Below are 16,465 nucleotides of genomic sequence, written 5' to 3'. Positions count from 1 at the left end.
CTGTCACTGCCTTAGATTTTAGATTTTTCCTCTTTTAAGGAAAGATGAAATGCATTGATCTTTTATGCTACATAACAGATACTCATACACACACACAAACACCAGGTAGAAAACCTCTACTGAAAAGGTGAGCTCAGGCAGTTCTCTGATATGAATGCTTCTCTTTCTGCAAGGACGGAAAGATCCGCATATTTCTGCAGTGCCATTTTTCCTTTTCCTGCTTCCCACAAGCAAGAATGGATTTATCCAATCCATGATAAAAGGCAACATAGCAATGCAAAAATATATCCATTTGATCCAGTGTTCTCAATCACATTTACATACACATATGTGAAACATTGATTTCTCTCAAACACTCCTGCAGTATGAGTGCACCTCTCATTTGAGGCATTCATGCTCAGAACCCATTAAACGCCTGCCTGTATAATAAATTGCAAGGTATTACATGCCCACAAAATAAACTTCATTTCATCTAACAAATTTCTGAGCTGTAAATCACAATGTACTGACATTTTAGAAGCTGCTCAATTCATGCATGATATATAGGTCTGGGTGGCAAACTGTTCTGGTGCTAAAAATATTATCATATATTTTACCTTCTCTGTCATTTAATTTACTGTCACTTCATCATCCCAGTGCTAGTCTGGTGCGACCAGTTTGCCTTTGATGGTCTGTATCAATTTGAGTGAAAATGGACATTTTTTTCCCTACCTTCCTTTCTAAATCCTAACTGTAAATAAGTTAATGTAAACAACAATATGTACTGTAAATAGGGCTGAAAATCCTAACAGGAATATATATATATATATATCTTGTCTAGATTACTTCAGAAAAAGGCCTTGCAACTTGAAAAATTACATCATTAAGCAGTCTCCTAAACTGGTTTTCAGAAATGGCAAACTTATAGCTATTTAAAATTTCCTTTTTTTCTTTTATACCTAGAAATTTTTATTGCAACTTTAAGTTGCAGTCCCAACTTTTTCAGCTCAACTCTCCACAATTAAATACACATTTCTACAATGCATCTATTTGATTGACACGGAGCAGGACACCATTTGCCTAACTGCTTCTGATTGCCAAAACCCTTCCAGGAATCGCTTCCATGGTGGATGTTCCCGTGTTTTTAGAGCCTTATGCAACCTTAACTCAAATCCTTTTACATTTTCTTCACTATTTCTCTAGCACTGGAGCAGCCTCACATACTTCAGGGAACACAAAACTCCTGCTTGGTCCCACCACTGTTTCATAAGACCAAACAGATCTGTAGATGCATGCCTCAAGTATTAAACAATTACAGGGAATAATAAAATCCAGCAAACAGCACAACATAAGACTCTATCCCTACTTTTATCTCACTTTAGTGAGATACTTGGACTCCTTTTTTAAATACTGCACAATGATTAAATAGCCAAAGAGAAAACAGTGCCATTAAGTAATGTAGTGCTGTTGACCATTACTTCACCCAAACAATTATCTATTAATGTATGAGCACATGGGCTGTACATCAATTACACCACATTTTCTGAACTGTCTTCTCAGAAGCCCAAACATCCTTTTTCACAACAGATATCTTAACATCTTATTTCAAGAAATAAGGTTTGTTGAAGTTTGGTTTTGGTTGTTTTTTTTTGTTTTGTTTTGTTAAATAGCTCCTGATATATATTGTTTCTAAATAAAATGGTCATTTCTAACAATTTAAACCTTGATTTTTAAGTGTCATTTGAGAGAAATGGAAAGAAAGGCAAATTTTCATTTCACTAATACTGGTGAAAATGCAAAATAAGTAAGACAATAAATTGTACTTACACTAGCATAATCAAGATCAATATTTGTCATGTGGTAATAATGTAATAAGATAAATCAAATTCAGCTTACCTATCACATCAGATGTCCATGAGCCACAGCTCCACCTCAATCCAAAGAAAACTTGACCTGTTGAAAAAGAAGCAAAACATTTTCACTCATGATAAAGTCTTGCCCTCTTTAGAACAGGCTAACAAACCATGGACTTCTGTGGGGAAGGATGAAAAGCAGTTTAGCACCACAGACAACTTAGGATCCCAAAAATTTCTTTTCACTTTCTGTTACAATTCAAATATCAACTGATAAATCACTGATTTCCCAATCAGTGATTTATCTCATTTTAATATTTATTAAAATATTAATAAATATTAAAATGAGATAAATCACTGATAAATCACCCCAGTGCTCACTGGGGTCTAGCACTGGGCTCTAAGAAGAATCTCAGAAAGATGTATAAAACCTACTAGAGGTTACTGAAAAATTAGAATTGGTATGCACAAATTCTTATCATGCCCTTTGAATAAATCTTCAAAGACCAGAAAAAATCCCACTTTTTTTTCTTTTATACTGTATTTGCAGGGATGCCCCAACGATGGCAGAATAATGCATCTGACTCCATTGTATCAGAAGGCTAATTTATAACTTTATTATACTATATTATATTAAAGAATATGATACTATACTATATTAAAGAATACAGAAAGGATACTTACTGAATGCTAAAAAGATAATACAGAAAAGTTGTAACACTTTCCAGAGTCCTGACACAGCTTGGCCCCAGTTGGCCAATGAGTCAAAACAACTTACACCAGAATCTAATTAGGTAATCACCTTAAACATCTCCAAACACATTCCAGACTAGCACAACACAGGAGAAGAAAATGAGATAAGAATTGTTTTCCTTTTCTCTGAGGCCTCTCAGTTTTCCAGGAGGAAAATCCTGGGCAAAGGATTTTACTTCCACTTTTCATCTTTTCTCCATTCTACATATTCTCTCTCTCAGAGAAAAACCAAAAGAAGACGGTGGAAAAGGGAAATGGAAAGAGACAATAAGGACTGTAATGGAGATGAGGAGGGTCTTTTCTGCCAACAGTACCATTTTATCCATTGCATTTTTATAAAACCAGCTCTCTAAAAATCATAGCTGTCAAGTATTTAGTCCTTGTATATTCAGCCTAAGATCTTGAACAATTTTGCTGAAATTTCTTGAGCTATAAAACAAGACAAACAAGACTCCCTATCAGTCTGCATTCACTAGAAAGCAGGCAGAAATTAGAGGTGACCAACACTCATAAATGTATGCAGAACATATTTATCGTGCTAATATTCTTGAAAAGAAAACACCTTCAACTCTCTACTAGCATGACAACAGTATAACATGAGTGTGAACTTGAGATGACACAACATACAATCTCCACCTTTTGGTGCACAGAAATCTAAGTTCTCATGCGAAGAACAGAGCATGAATCCACCATTGCTGACTTGTATTGTTTCACTGACTCCACTTAAGCAAGCAGAAGAAATCTTGTTTCAGAGTAGGCTATGAAAGGATACACAAGTCAGGATCATTTAACCTAGGACATCTAATACTGTTTTTTAAGCAATATCTATTAACGTTGGCCTTCCTGTTTTTCTGTTGGTGATACGGATGCAGGAAACTTGACTGCATCAGAATGGAATCAGTAAGCAAAGGCTTAATCCCATTTCTACTCAATTGAGTGGCAGAACTTCCATTAACCTGATAGGGAGTTATAACAGTTACTGAAGGGCAAAAGCTATCTTCCAGACCCCCTTTTCTCGCCTTGGGCTAGAATGATATCCATCAATATTATAGGATATAAGAAGGAGGAAAAAATAATTTAAAATATAGTTGTTTGGAAGAGTTGATACAGGGGATTATTTCCATGTTTTTTTTGTTTGTTTTGTGTTGAGCCATGTTTGCACGTAGCTGAGTGCAAAAAAGAAAGTAAAATTTAACACTGTTAGATGCTGCAAGGTTCAAACCAGCAGTCTGGCTTTATAATGCATCAGGAAATTTCCTCAGGAATAATTCTGTCACAGCATACTTGGATGGTATGAAGAGGAAAGAGATGCAGACCACCAACTTTCTGCTATAGCCTGTAAGCAAATTGATTTGTCACGTGCTTACACGAGAGAAGAGTTACACATTCTTTTGTGCTGATTTGCAGCACTTGTTTGATATTAGAACAGTTTTCTAGGGAACATTTCAGTAATTAAAAGAGATGAGGTTTAAACCAGTTGGACAGTGCTCTGCAGTTCAGATTGAATGTATCCACTGCTTTCAAATGAACAACCCAAAGCTGATTCTCCACCCCCACCCCTGTAAATTACACTTCACTTTGCTTTATTCCTGTGCCATGAATATCTTTGAAGTAATATTTGCATTAGCTCATCAGAAGCAGTCCAACCTCTGTCTTTGAAACTATTAGGAATAGCAAATGAAACCAGCTCCTTTAGGCCCCTGCTGATCTCAGAAGGGTCCCTACATTTCCCTGAAGGTGCCCAAGTCCTGTGGGTGGTCCAGGCACTTGAGCTGGCTCTGCCGTAGGAAGAGCCATGACTGAGAAGGGCTTTCGCAGCCTCTTTCTATGAGGATCTGAAAACATTTTAAAGGTGAGTGGCAGGATAAACACTGGCATATCTATCTCACCTTTATAATATATTTGCTAAAATCTGAAGGAAATTTTTTTTTTAATGCTGTGAGATCCGTAATTTCTTTAAAAATATTAATCTATGTTTTAAATCTATAGTGTCTTTCTCTTTATTTGCATTTTTGCTTAGAGGAAGATTTATGAATCAAAATCAGTGTAATGGAAATATATTAGCAATATATTCAATCATTGCTACATATGTTTATCTAGATTTAAAAAAATTAGCTTGAAGATTCGCCAGATTTAATACACGCTGTTTTTCTTTTTTCAATTTCAAATGTATTTCCTTATATGTAAAACCGAAAGCATTTCTTTTTTACCTCAAGATAGAGTTCATGTCTCAATTTTCTCTTTGCTTCCTTCTTTCAAAAGACCATCACCCTTCAGTGCACAAAATAGTTATGCAATACTAATGATGGAAAAGATCTATGAGTGAATCCTATTAGTTGTGCTCTGTGCTGTTTGTCTGCAATATGGCTGTTACAATAAGTGATATTTTATCTTTGGACTAACCTGTGAGAGTAGGAAATGCACTATATGAAAGCTGATACAAATTCAATTGGAAAAACATGAAAGTCACGCAAACCAATATCCAATTTCTTAAAAGAGTTAAAGCTTCAAAAAAATGCAATTTTCTCAGTGAGCAAACTATTTGGCATGGAGTGTAATTCTGTTTCCCTCTTAAGGTTGTTTTACACTTACCATATATGTGTTGTTATGTTTAATTTTCCCTCAAGTAACAATTTTAAGACCCTCAGCTCCAAGTTATTACTCCCTAATGTCTAAAGTAAGATATTAATTTATTGTTTCAAGTACCAGAAAGAACAACGGCTCAGGAATCACAGTGCCTCTAAAGACAAAGGCTTGTTTGGCTACTGCTCTTTCCCTGTGCAGAGCTTCCCAATGAGCCAGCCATGATGGGACAAGCAGAGCAAAACTCCATGTCCTGAAGAATAATCTGCTCACCTTCATGGGAAGGACACACAGACAGAACAAGTCATGCAAGACAAAGACAATGTGGGATCCATGTGGTGGAGACTGCCGTGTCTGTGGATCCCAAGGAACCAGGCACCTTGGGAAGATGTTGCTAACACCAATTTTAAGGGAAAATCCCATGATGCTGCTTCTCTTTTCTCCCATCCACAGGGTGATAAAACCCTGTGATACAGCAATTCCTGTTTCATAGCTGTAGTACATCAGCAAAGAGTACTTCAAAGCCAAACCACCTGTAGAAAGATGAGCTCTTGATTTGGCTTCTAAATTCAGTATTTTGTAAATCATAGATGTCTGCACACTATACTATAGTGATTAACCAAGATAAATTTTCACATTGCACTGTTTTCTAGCCATGAAATTCTGTAAAGCACTAGATAAGGATTGCTTCTTTCATCCAAAGCACCAGGAGACCACTGGCAATTTATTTTTGAGAGGACTTTAGATAGAAACAAAAAAGGCAGTGTTAATTAACATAACTCAGTATTTTCTTTTAAAAACAGTTTAATGTAACTGAGAAATTGAAAGTCTGGGGATCTGAGTTATGCACTGCTTGTGCACTCAGAAGCTACAGAATTAACATGAGCAGGTCAAGCTTTTCCAAGTCTGTTTCCAGCTAAGTTTCATTATCTATGGACTTCTGAAACTAGGGAATACTAAAGCCATAACACAACCCACAAACCTAGTCAACTACCTAGATTACCTAGTTAGATTGAGTAGATTTGCATAAAGGAGAGGGGAAAAAGCAAAAACCTTTATATCAAACCATTGTCATAATGTTTTGAGACCATTTTATAATGGAGCCAGTGAAGACTGCTCTATGCTTTTTATGCTCCTAAGAAAATACACACCTTTTTAAAATTTTTTTTTAATGAAAAGCAAAAAAAAATTAGTCTTACCAAGAAACATTGAATTTTATGGCTGGAATTTTGAAATGCTTTATCTCTAAACTTTAAAAATGGTGCTACAAGAAGTTGGACCTTGTTAATTCACTAATGTGATCCTGAGAAACATTGCAAGTTAGCACATTTAGATAAATGAGCCAACAAGTCAGAAGTGGGGGAAGGAAAGCAGCTCTGAAGCACAACTCTATATCACAGTTACTAAAGGCTAAAACTAAGATATATTTGCTAAAGGTATCAAGTGCACAATGCTTTACATGCATTCAAAACATCTATCTACAATAACTGATACTTGAATAATTAACATTTTCCAGTATCATAGGTGAATTGAAGTAAACTACAACTATTTTGCAGACATGTTTCTGACCCAGCAAAGTGAAAGCCAGTGATGCAAAATGCAGTATCTTACTAAAAGGCTGACAGCCACAAGCTGCTGAGGTCAGGTACTGCATTCTGGGAACAGTGATGCAGCACCTCTACCATGGCAGAGATTTGTGCAGTCAGAGGCATGACAAAACTCACAGGAGCCTTGCATCTGTCAGGCCCCCACAGATCACTGAGAGAAGGAACAGCAATGAAACACACTGCATGTCAGGGACACCATTAAAATGAAGCATTTAAAAATTCATGTATGAAATGATAACAAATGCAAACTCTATTGAGCATATGTGGGCCAGATACTTGGTAGTGCCAAGCTGTGCTCTCACAGGGCTGCACCCAGAGAGGTGGTCTGCAGGCTCTCCTTTCAAGTACGTCTTAGTTTTTTATATAGTACTTTAACAACTCTGTATAAAAATCAGATAGACTTCTAGATACTAAAAAAAACCTGAGAAAAATATATAAACACCTAAATTTCAGTTTATATATAGAAATATTTAAATACAACTTTATGTTACAAACTTCTGCCAAATCTTAAAAGGTTGAGTCAGAGTGAACCAACACATGTGTTGTAGATCTCCTCATGGCAGGATGTTCTTAGTTCTGTGGCTTTTTGTCTTTATTCATAAAATTCTTATACATTTACATTTTTAAATAAAAGTTATATCAGGTAATAAAACTAAATTCCTTGGGATAGGAGCAACAAAATTTTTTGCTTCTTAATTTTCTTCCCCATAAACTCATCATTTCAGAACTACAAAATATTAAAGGGCTAAAGTAAAACCAAAATATGAATGACTTCAAGAGATCTTTGTTACCTTTCCAAACACTTTACCATCTCTATTGTCCCTGCTTGTCAGATTTCAAAATCTCAGATGACAGATGTATGCATGTGTAGGCTCTTTAGCCTGCGAAACCAGACATACAAATAAACTCTCAGAAAAAAATGCCTCAAATAAAGGCAAAGGGCTTGGGATTGTCATATCTGCTGAAAAACCTCATTCACAATCACTGAGTAAATCCATTACAGACGTTGACAGCTTTAGATCTATGCATTACATTTTGGGGAATAAATGCCACCACATAGTTAGCCTTTATAGAGCAAAGCTTTGGTTTTCTATATAAATCTGTGTTTAATGAGCCTTGAAAGAGATGATTGCTAAATAACAGCCTGCTGCATTCAAGCTCAACTGCCTCCAATTATATTGTTTATAATTATATAATTGTACAATATAATGTGTGTCCAACAATCCCTGAGTTTTATTACTGCACAACACTATGACACCAGCGTAAATCACCTTTTCACTTTCACAGTCAGCCTCTTTCACTTAGCTTAGTCAGCCAACACAAATGCACAGAGAACTGCACTTTTGACTGCTGAATGCATCAAACCAGCTTACCAGCCTCAGCAGAAATAAGAAAGTAATAGAAGTGGTCAGCTCACAAAGATGAAAGGGGAAAGAAAGGTACTGTCTATACAAGGAAGAAACAAAAAGGAAAACAATTGACTAGTTAAAAACTCTATATCCTGTTTGTGAATTTTGCTTCTTAGGGTGCTTCTTGTTGGCAGATGCTTCCAGATATTGCGCCTATCCAAAATACTCATGAGAACAAGTGCAAAGCAGTTAACATTAGCAGGTAATGCTCTCTGTATTATTCTTACTCCTATGTGGATACTGCAGCACTTGCTATAATGCCACTAAAATTAGCAAAAATTTTATTAGCAAACAAACCATTATGCTGTTACATACCTACACAAACCTCTCATCTCTCTCTAAATTCAAAGAACAAAATTTGTGCTTTTTCTTCCATCAGTTGAGAACTAACCCAACTTCCAATCAGCAATTAATACACTAGTATTTAGCATGTAATTATAACTCCTGCCACAGAAATTTAAGCCCCAGTCATTCATAAAACTCCATTTTGACTTAATAGGGAGGCCTATTCTTTGCTTTAAGAAGCTTTGTTACACACACCTTCCAAAGTAATAAAATTCTTGTTTTGAAATGTGGCTCAAAGCCTTCTGTCTCCTTCCTCTCTCCAAGCACACTCTCCACACGGGAATTTCTTCTTTTCTCTTTAGTCCTTAAGTTCTTACATCCACACCACCTGGCCTTTAAATCAGAAGCTCCAATCCTGCAACCCCCTGTCAGGAGGGCTCCCATCAGCACACAACTCCCTGCTACACTCACCCTTGCTTCTCTTTGCTCTTGGCTGCCCGTAAAGCACCAAGACTTGGCCTGTGCTGACTTTTGAGGCTTGCAGCTTAGTTTTACTCCAAATCAATACACTGAATTTTGACAGTGTGAAACTTTGATCTTTTTAACATTTGAGTCATTCTGTGGCTAGTAGTTGAGCCCTTAAAAAGGGACTTTGAGTATAGGGCTTCATATCTGTCATGGTTTGACACTGGCACAATGCCAGTGCCCCCATGAGGATACCCTCTCCCTGGTTTCTGCTGTGAGATGTGACCAGGAATAAGCAAAGCAGGCTCCCACTTAGGAAAAAAAAAATATTAACTAAACTACAAGAGAAAGGAAAAAAAAAAGAAAAAAAAGCAACACACAAGGAAAATTAAAACTTCACAAATACATCTCCTCCTCCTCCCCACCAAATTCCCAATAGAATACATCCCCTAAATCATCGACTCTCGGTCGTGCACCACCCTTCAGAATACTCAATCCTCAGTTCATCAAGAGGAGAAGGAGTCCTTCTTGTGCCAATGGTGACCTCTTCCTTTCATGTCCAGCGCTCTCACCACTGAACACGGACCAGAGCTGCTTCTAGGGTCGACTTTTAAGGATGCTTCATCCCTCTCCAAAAAGGCACAGTCTCAACTTCGGGACACCTGTCCCCCCATATTTTTCACCCCCTGGAGCCGAAGGGTACCCACATGCAACCCTCTTGGTCCTGAGGCATTGTCTCCCCCTAGAATGCAGTCCCTGTATCACAAGGAAACATGGCTCTGTCCATGGCTACACAAAAAGAGTCCAGCATAAGCTACTCCATCATCTCTTCCACCTGAGTTCTTCTCTATTTCTCTCGTGGCCCATTTCCTCTTATCTATATCTCTCTCCTCATTCAGCTCCAGGAGGATCAGCATTTGTAAGGTTTCCATCATCCAAGAAAAGGGTTAAAAATCTGAGGCTCTGTCTGTCCGGAACTCCCACGGCTGCCCAGCCTGGCACCTTCTCACTGCCCCCCGCTTCTCCTTCTCAGCCGGCCAAGCACAGGCACAGGCTCTCTCTCTGTCTCTCCTGGGGCGGGGGGTGGCTGCCCGATGCCTCTCAGTGCTCCTCCACCCTTCCATCCTGCAGGGGCCTTCCCCTCCCTTCTGTCCAGGGCCCGGCCTACCTCACCCAGCCCCATGGCTTCCCCTGGGCCTACCTCACCCGGCCCCATGGCTGCCCCTGCCCCGCCCAGCCCGCAGCCGGGCAGGGGAGCTCCGAACCTTTCACTGACCAGAACCCAAGAGAGCCTCCCAGGGCAGAGCCCTGCTTTAACCCCGTGTTCTCAGAGGCGGATCCAATGTCCCAATGGGCACATTAGGTGCCAATACTAAAATCTGATCATCCATTGGCCTAATCACAGCATCCCAGAAAACATATTTCCTGTCAAACCACCACAACATCTTTTAAACTACTGCAGTTTGTCCTCCTCCATCATCTTTAGAATTACTGCACTTGCAAGCACCTGTATGGCAAGATGCCTCTCCCTGTGCTTGGTGATTCAAATCACTGTCTTATGAAATCCATTGCTACTGTTATTCTAACAACTCCAACAATTTACTAAATTGGGGGAAGCTGTTTTAAAACTAGGATTATTTTTTTCTGCGTTATCAATAAAATTACTGCAAACCCCTTTTCAGGTCCATTGACTTCAATATAGCTCATCAGCTCCTAAACAGTCCCTTAACTAGAGTCAATGACTACAGAAAAGCAAGGGATCTGAACTTCTCTTCAGTTTAGATGGTGTCTGGGAACTGTAGACTAAATTAAAAATCAACATGGAATTATAATTATGTAGTTATATTAAAATAATAACTGCATCACCTTCTTTGATCTTGAGGAAATGTTTCACCATTTTTTATCAAACAACCCACTTTGATATGACATTTCTTATAAAGATTCCTCAAACTGATCTTAATACAAAGGGTTGTATTGTGTTGAATAGAAAAATATCAGGTAGTGGAAAACATGATCCCTGTCTCATAGTTTTGTAAAACTGGTTGTCACAGCAGGACATCCCACATTAAAGACACACCAATATTAACAAGCATTTAGACTTAGCAAATAATTTCTAATAGCCAAGCAAACTTGTTAAACAGAATCCAAGCAGAAGCCAAGTAAAGGAAACATCCAAGGGCAGAAGGGAAAGGTGCAGTGAAGAAGAGCCAGCCCACGCAGTGTCCCCCAGTCACTGCTCCTCTTGGCCACTACACCAGCTGAGCTGATGATGAGGCCACAGGGAAAAGCAATGTGCTGTCGGCAGAGGACATAGCACCACTTTTGTTCCCAGCACAGAGACCTCCACAGCTTCCAGATCCCCAAAACTACTCAAATGTATTGTCCCTATTTCCAGCTGCTGTGCTGTCCTAACTTAAAAACCAGCAATTTCTCACTGTGTCCTCCCCAAGTGCTTAGCCTCTTCCTAGGTGAGCATCTGCACCTTCCCTTGAACACTGGTGCTCATTACAGGAATGATAATGCTCATAGAAGAGACACATTCTGCTAAAATATGAGAACCTAAATACATCTTAATTTGTTAAAGCTGTTAAATAAAAGGGTATTTCTAAAATTCAGAGTACTTTCTTTCCCCATCTGGTTTCCTCTGGGATTTACTCTTCTACATTTACAAGCTTTCCTTTGCAAAAATAATGGCTGCATGGTTTGGTTTCTTTGAACAAGTAGCAAGGTTTCAAGTGTTCTCCTCATCCTTTTTTGATTTTGCTGCAGGGGGAGGAAGGGTAAGTCTTGTAAGATCTACAGTAATGACAAATGACCACTCTGGGTGTGGAACCTTGAGGATGTTACCTGGGAGAAGCTCCATAAGATCCCACTGTTCATGATCAGTGTCTGCTGCATGAAATGATGATCCCCCATGTGCCTCCGTATTTTAAATAAAGGGGCATCTGAACTCTTTTCACCTGGCTTGTTTTCAAGCAGAAAATTCGGTCTCAGCAAAAGGGAGAGGAAGCACTTGGTAGGAGATGGAAATGTAAGGCAGGGGCAAATTTAAAACTGGCAGGGGAGGCAGAATAAAACAGGTAAAAATTTGTTACCAGCTAAGGAAAAAATAGATATGGGGAAAAAAACCCCAAACCAAAGCAGGTTATATCTTAAATTTTTGATCGGTTTTCTTTCCCACATTTAAACATTAACTTTAAAAGGCTTTTTCAGTAGATATATCTGCACTTCTGCAAATTCAGACCTGTCATAGTGATTTGGGTTTTTTCCATGTTCTTTAAAGGTTGTTTTCCTGAGTGCTAGACATGGGCTCCTTGGACTCCAGAAACTACTGAAATGATGTTGTTTTGCATTTTCAGAATATCCATGTAATATAGGAAATTGTCTGCTGTAGATTAACTGCTTCAGAAGATAAATTTTCCTTTTATTTTCTTTTTTTTCAATGTTAACTTTTTTCAACCCTAATGTTAATTTTTTTTTCAACTCTCTGGAGAAGTGGCGTCATCAAGAAGTAGTCATGGCTTCAAAAGAAATAAAAAGTGTTTGTAAGCTAAAATGTTTAAATAAGAGTGTACACTTCAAATACAGAAGGTAAGAAAAAAAAAAGCAGACAAGTACATCAAATTTAAGAGAAAAGAATATGTCTTCTTGTCCTAACCATTGATAAAGGCCATTTTCCACCACTCAAAGGTACAAATTGACTGTAGATAAGAAAGCACCTGAAAAGAATATGCCTTAGATATTAAAATTTTTGCTGAGAAATAGAAATCCCTCTACTCTGTAGATGATAGACATAGCAAACACTTCAAATGGATGTCATCTTACTATATATATATACATTTGTGACCCATTGCTTCCACAGGCACTGCTACCAGACACAGCAATTTTCAGATTGGCTTCTCCAGTTACTTCAGGAAAAAAACCTTCCTTTTCAATATGCAAAAGTCCAGGAAAATATATGTTTAGCAGGCCAAACTGTATGTACTTTAAGCCCTGAATTTGCAAAAGCTTAAAAGAAGTCTGAGCAATAAAAGCCTTCTATAATTCATTATTTTTCCTAGAATATGGGGGATAAAATGCAGAATTGAAAGACTTCACACAGTTATGTACCCAGCAACTGTATTGCTGACAAAGAGCTGTTGGTTACTTTGACTTCCATCTCAAACAATCTTTGAAAAAGTGTTTTCACTCAGCTGTTACCAACCTTCATATACATTAGCTTCCTGCACAATGTTGAAGTATTACAAGAGGGTAAAATACTCTTGCATCAACAGCTTAATCACATGTCTATCTCTATTTAAGGAAAAAAAAATATGTTAGTGCATGTGAATTTAAGTTTCTTACTTCCCCTTTCCTTGAAACATCTTGCTCCAAAAATTTGCACCATAGATTGTTTTAATTTACTCAGTTTTACAAAAAGCATTTTCAAACACATTTTTCCATCCCTAACTTTCAGGTGAACCAGAACAACTGAAGGGAAAATATATTCTGTTTTCTTCCTCTCTTTGGTGGATATACATTGATTGAAACAGAAGTGAAAATAGAAGTCTTTATTTATGGGTTCATCGAACATGGTATGCTTTAATCTGATTCAGAAAAGAGCCTGTAGATGCCACAATGTATTTGAATGCATAATGGCATAGGTGAAAGAAAAAAAAAAGAAAAAAAAGAAAAAAGTAAAATCAATGAGGTACATTTTAACAGAACATGCTAAAATGTTTCCTAACAGAAATTGAAATGAATGAAAAAAAGTCAAAGTTAGGAGATTTTCCATTAATACTAGATTTTGTTTTGTACTGAGGTTCATGTCCTTGCTGACAGGTAAATACATTACTGCAAGTAACCAATATATATAGCCCTGGATCAAACACTACATATCCACATCAGGAATTTAAATGTTCATGTCTTCTTTATAAAATAATTTTACACCTGCTGAAAATGCCCTTCTCTCCATGCTTTCTCCCCCATAATACTTTCTTTCCTTGAAAAAATAATTTCATTAGCCAGTGAAAATGTTATTAGCATAATTTTTAAGGCTATGGAGTATCAGGCAGTCATTCATGATATCACAGATATAATAATACATAGTTCATCCATTGGTCACACACATTTTGACTGCGCATGTCAGGCAGGAATAGGTTCAAATATAGTAGAACTTGAAAGTGAATAGCTTTTCCACCCCATGTAAAATACATGGCTGATTCCAAAGCCTGAATTCCTGGGAGTTACACTGATATCAGGATCAGCTGGCTTTCCACATGGGATTCATCTACAAGAAGTCTCAAAGCTTGTCAGCACTGGCATTCTAGGATCTCCATTTTCCACAGTGGCATATTTTATTTCTGTTACCTAATAGAAAAGAAGGACTCTCCTGCCTCTGAAGCACTAAGAAGGGCTGTTCTTTGGCTGTGCTTTCTGAGCCCTCTGCTTATACCATTAGCAAGGAGGACTGTTTCAAAGGGCAATAATTGCTCTTAGGAGGTTTTAAGAGTAATTTCAAGCTTCACCTATGCCATCAGATCTTGCATCATCTGGCAGCTATTCAAGAGCCCAAAATGCCAGTGACCATATGCCTGGAACCTGTGCCCAAAAGGATCTTCTGCTTTTTGGAGGAAGTTCTTGTTCTTGCAGGAACTGAAATCCATCCCTGAATGCTTCTCTCTCCCCTCATGTTATTTATTCAACTCTAAAAGAAATGTATTAGCTCAGTGGGAGAACAGGTAACTCCCTACCTGGCAGAAAGGAGAAAGGACAACCTAGTTACTTTCTGTGAATTCACATGGCCTCTTTGAACTCCTCACAAAGCCCCGCTGGGAAGCTGCTCTGAAGCATTTTCAGGACTCTGAGGTGTTGCTCTCCTTTATGGAAATGCTGACATTATGGCTGTGTCTTCTTTCAAAGATTTTGTCACAGTTAAGACAGGCAGAGTTTCCCTTCTGGGCCTGCCAGTAATTCTCTGGGCTGTCAACCAGCTCTAAAAGCACAAGATAATATAAAAAAAAGAGGCATTTGCCTTAACTGTCTCTTACTTTCCAGAAGTTGTTAAATTCTCATACTTATTTTTCACCAGCCTACTAAAACCATTCATCTGATGCTTTTTTCCTTCCTTTTCTCATTTTAATAGTACAGATTCAGTTTTTAGCTCTTCCCCCTCATACAAATGCTTCCCTGCCTGAAGTCTTATGAATTCTGCTTGGACTTAGCAGGACTCCCTTGTATGAAATAGGACACTTCATTTTTCTTTTTTCTTTTTCTAACTGTGCTGCATCTCCTGAGCTAACAACCAGGGGATGCAGCCTGGTTTTGCATAGGAACTGAGATATCCCATATACCCACAGTATAACTCATTCCATGAATCAAAAAAATTAGCAAGGACCAGCAAAGCTAGGAAAGATGATGCCTGTGTACTGAAGTAGCCCTTTTGGAATAAGACTCTTTAGGAATAAGGGTCCAGTCAGGCAGCTGGGATGGGCAAAGGCTGCACAGGACCATGGCTATCTCCACAGAGAGCCACCTCAGTCTGTACTGACTTCTGAAAGCAAGCGCACCACAGACACACCTGCCATGGGTGTGCCTGGAACCAGCCTGGTGCCCCAGGAGATTTATTTCCCCAGACTTCAGATTGCAAGACCCACCCTAGAGTTCTTCCACCCCAGAGCTGGCCCTGGAAGCAATCTTTCCACTTCCACATATATTTGAATGGGATCTGTCCGATGGGAGCTGGCCCCTGTTGCCTGCTATGGGCAATGGTGCCAGTGGGCAGCACTGCCTCCTGCCCTGCCCCAAAGCATTGGCACCCTAGGGAAACACAATCCCATGCCATTGACAGATTAGCAAGAATGGGGATGGGCACTTAGCCTTGGTGGTGGGAGAGCATCATCAAAATAATTGGAACTGAAACTACACCCACACTGATGCTTCAGTTCCAAGTCCCATATTTTCAAGAGGAAAGCAGGATGAGGGGGAGTTTCGTCCTTTGTATCTTGTATTTTCTCTGTGAACATTCAGAGAAAGAAAATATGAAATTAAATGATCTGCTGAGGCCATAGTACCCATTAATTTATTACAATATAGGGCCAGATATTCTGTGTATTGAGGCAAACTAAATGGAAAATGATGATGCAGGACAGTTATAGTAATGATAATGTAGCACAGTTATAGCTCACTTAGAAGTCCTAAATACAAGTATGTTTAGGAGGTTTTTTTAAAATGTCTTGGCTTAAGGGGATTCTGAATCCTCTAAAAATGTGCTTTTTTTCCCCCTATACTTCATGTACCAACCTAATTAATTCTATTTTGAAACACATAAAAGGATCACGTTTATTTTAACGCAAAAGTTCTAAGACAAACAAGGTTTCATGTGTCTCAAATGCTTATATATCAGGATGTTTCTTGATGAAATATGTTTGCTGGTCCCACACCTCCTTCTTCAAGAAGATGATTATTAAGATAATCTTAAGAAAAACAAAATTTGGAAACAAGACCTATACAATGTCAGGAATTTCTTACTATCCTTTCCAAAAGAAATTCA

General features: G+C 38.3%; 1 protein-coding gene across 13 annotated transcripts in view; it reads right to left on the bottom strand.

Moving 5' to 3' along the window:
- LOC139604172 (poly(rC)-binding protein 3-like) overlaps window positions 1-16,465 on the bottom strand; it is a 500,787-nt gene that overhangs the window by 298,504 nt on the left and 185,818 nt on the right. For all 13 annotated transcript variants that reach the window (XM_071455227.1, XM_071455244.1, XM_071455235.1 and 10 more), the window contains exon 3: window positions 1,876-1,932. The gene's annotated coding sequence lies outside the window, so the exon portion shown is untranslated. The remainder of the gene's footprint in view (window positions 1-1,875; window positions 1,933-16,465) is intronic.

This window comes from Agelaius tricolor, unplaced genomic scaffold (genome assembly GCF_023055355.1).
Source record: "Agelaius tricolor isolate 1412-34295 unplaced genomic scaffold, bAgeTri1.0.p SCAF_2, whole genome shotgun sequence".
NCBI classification, from domain to species: domain Eukaryota; kingdom Metazoa; phylum Chordata; class Aves; order Passeriformes; family Icteridae; genus Agelaius; species Agelaius tricolor.
The sequence above is the reverse complement of the archived record's forward strand: the minus strand, read 5'-3'. Positions and strand labels throughout refer to the sequence as shown.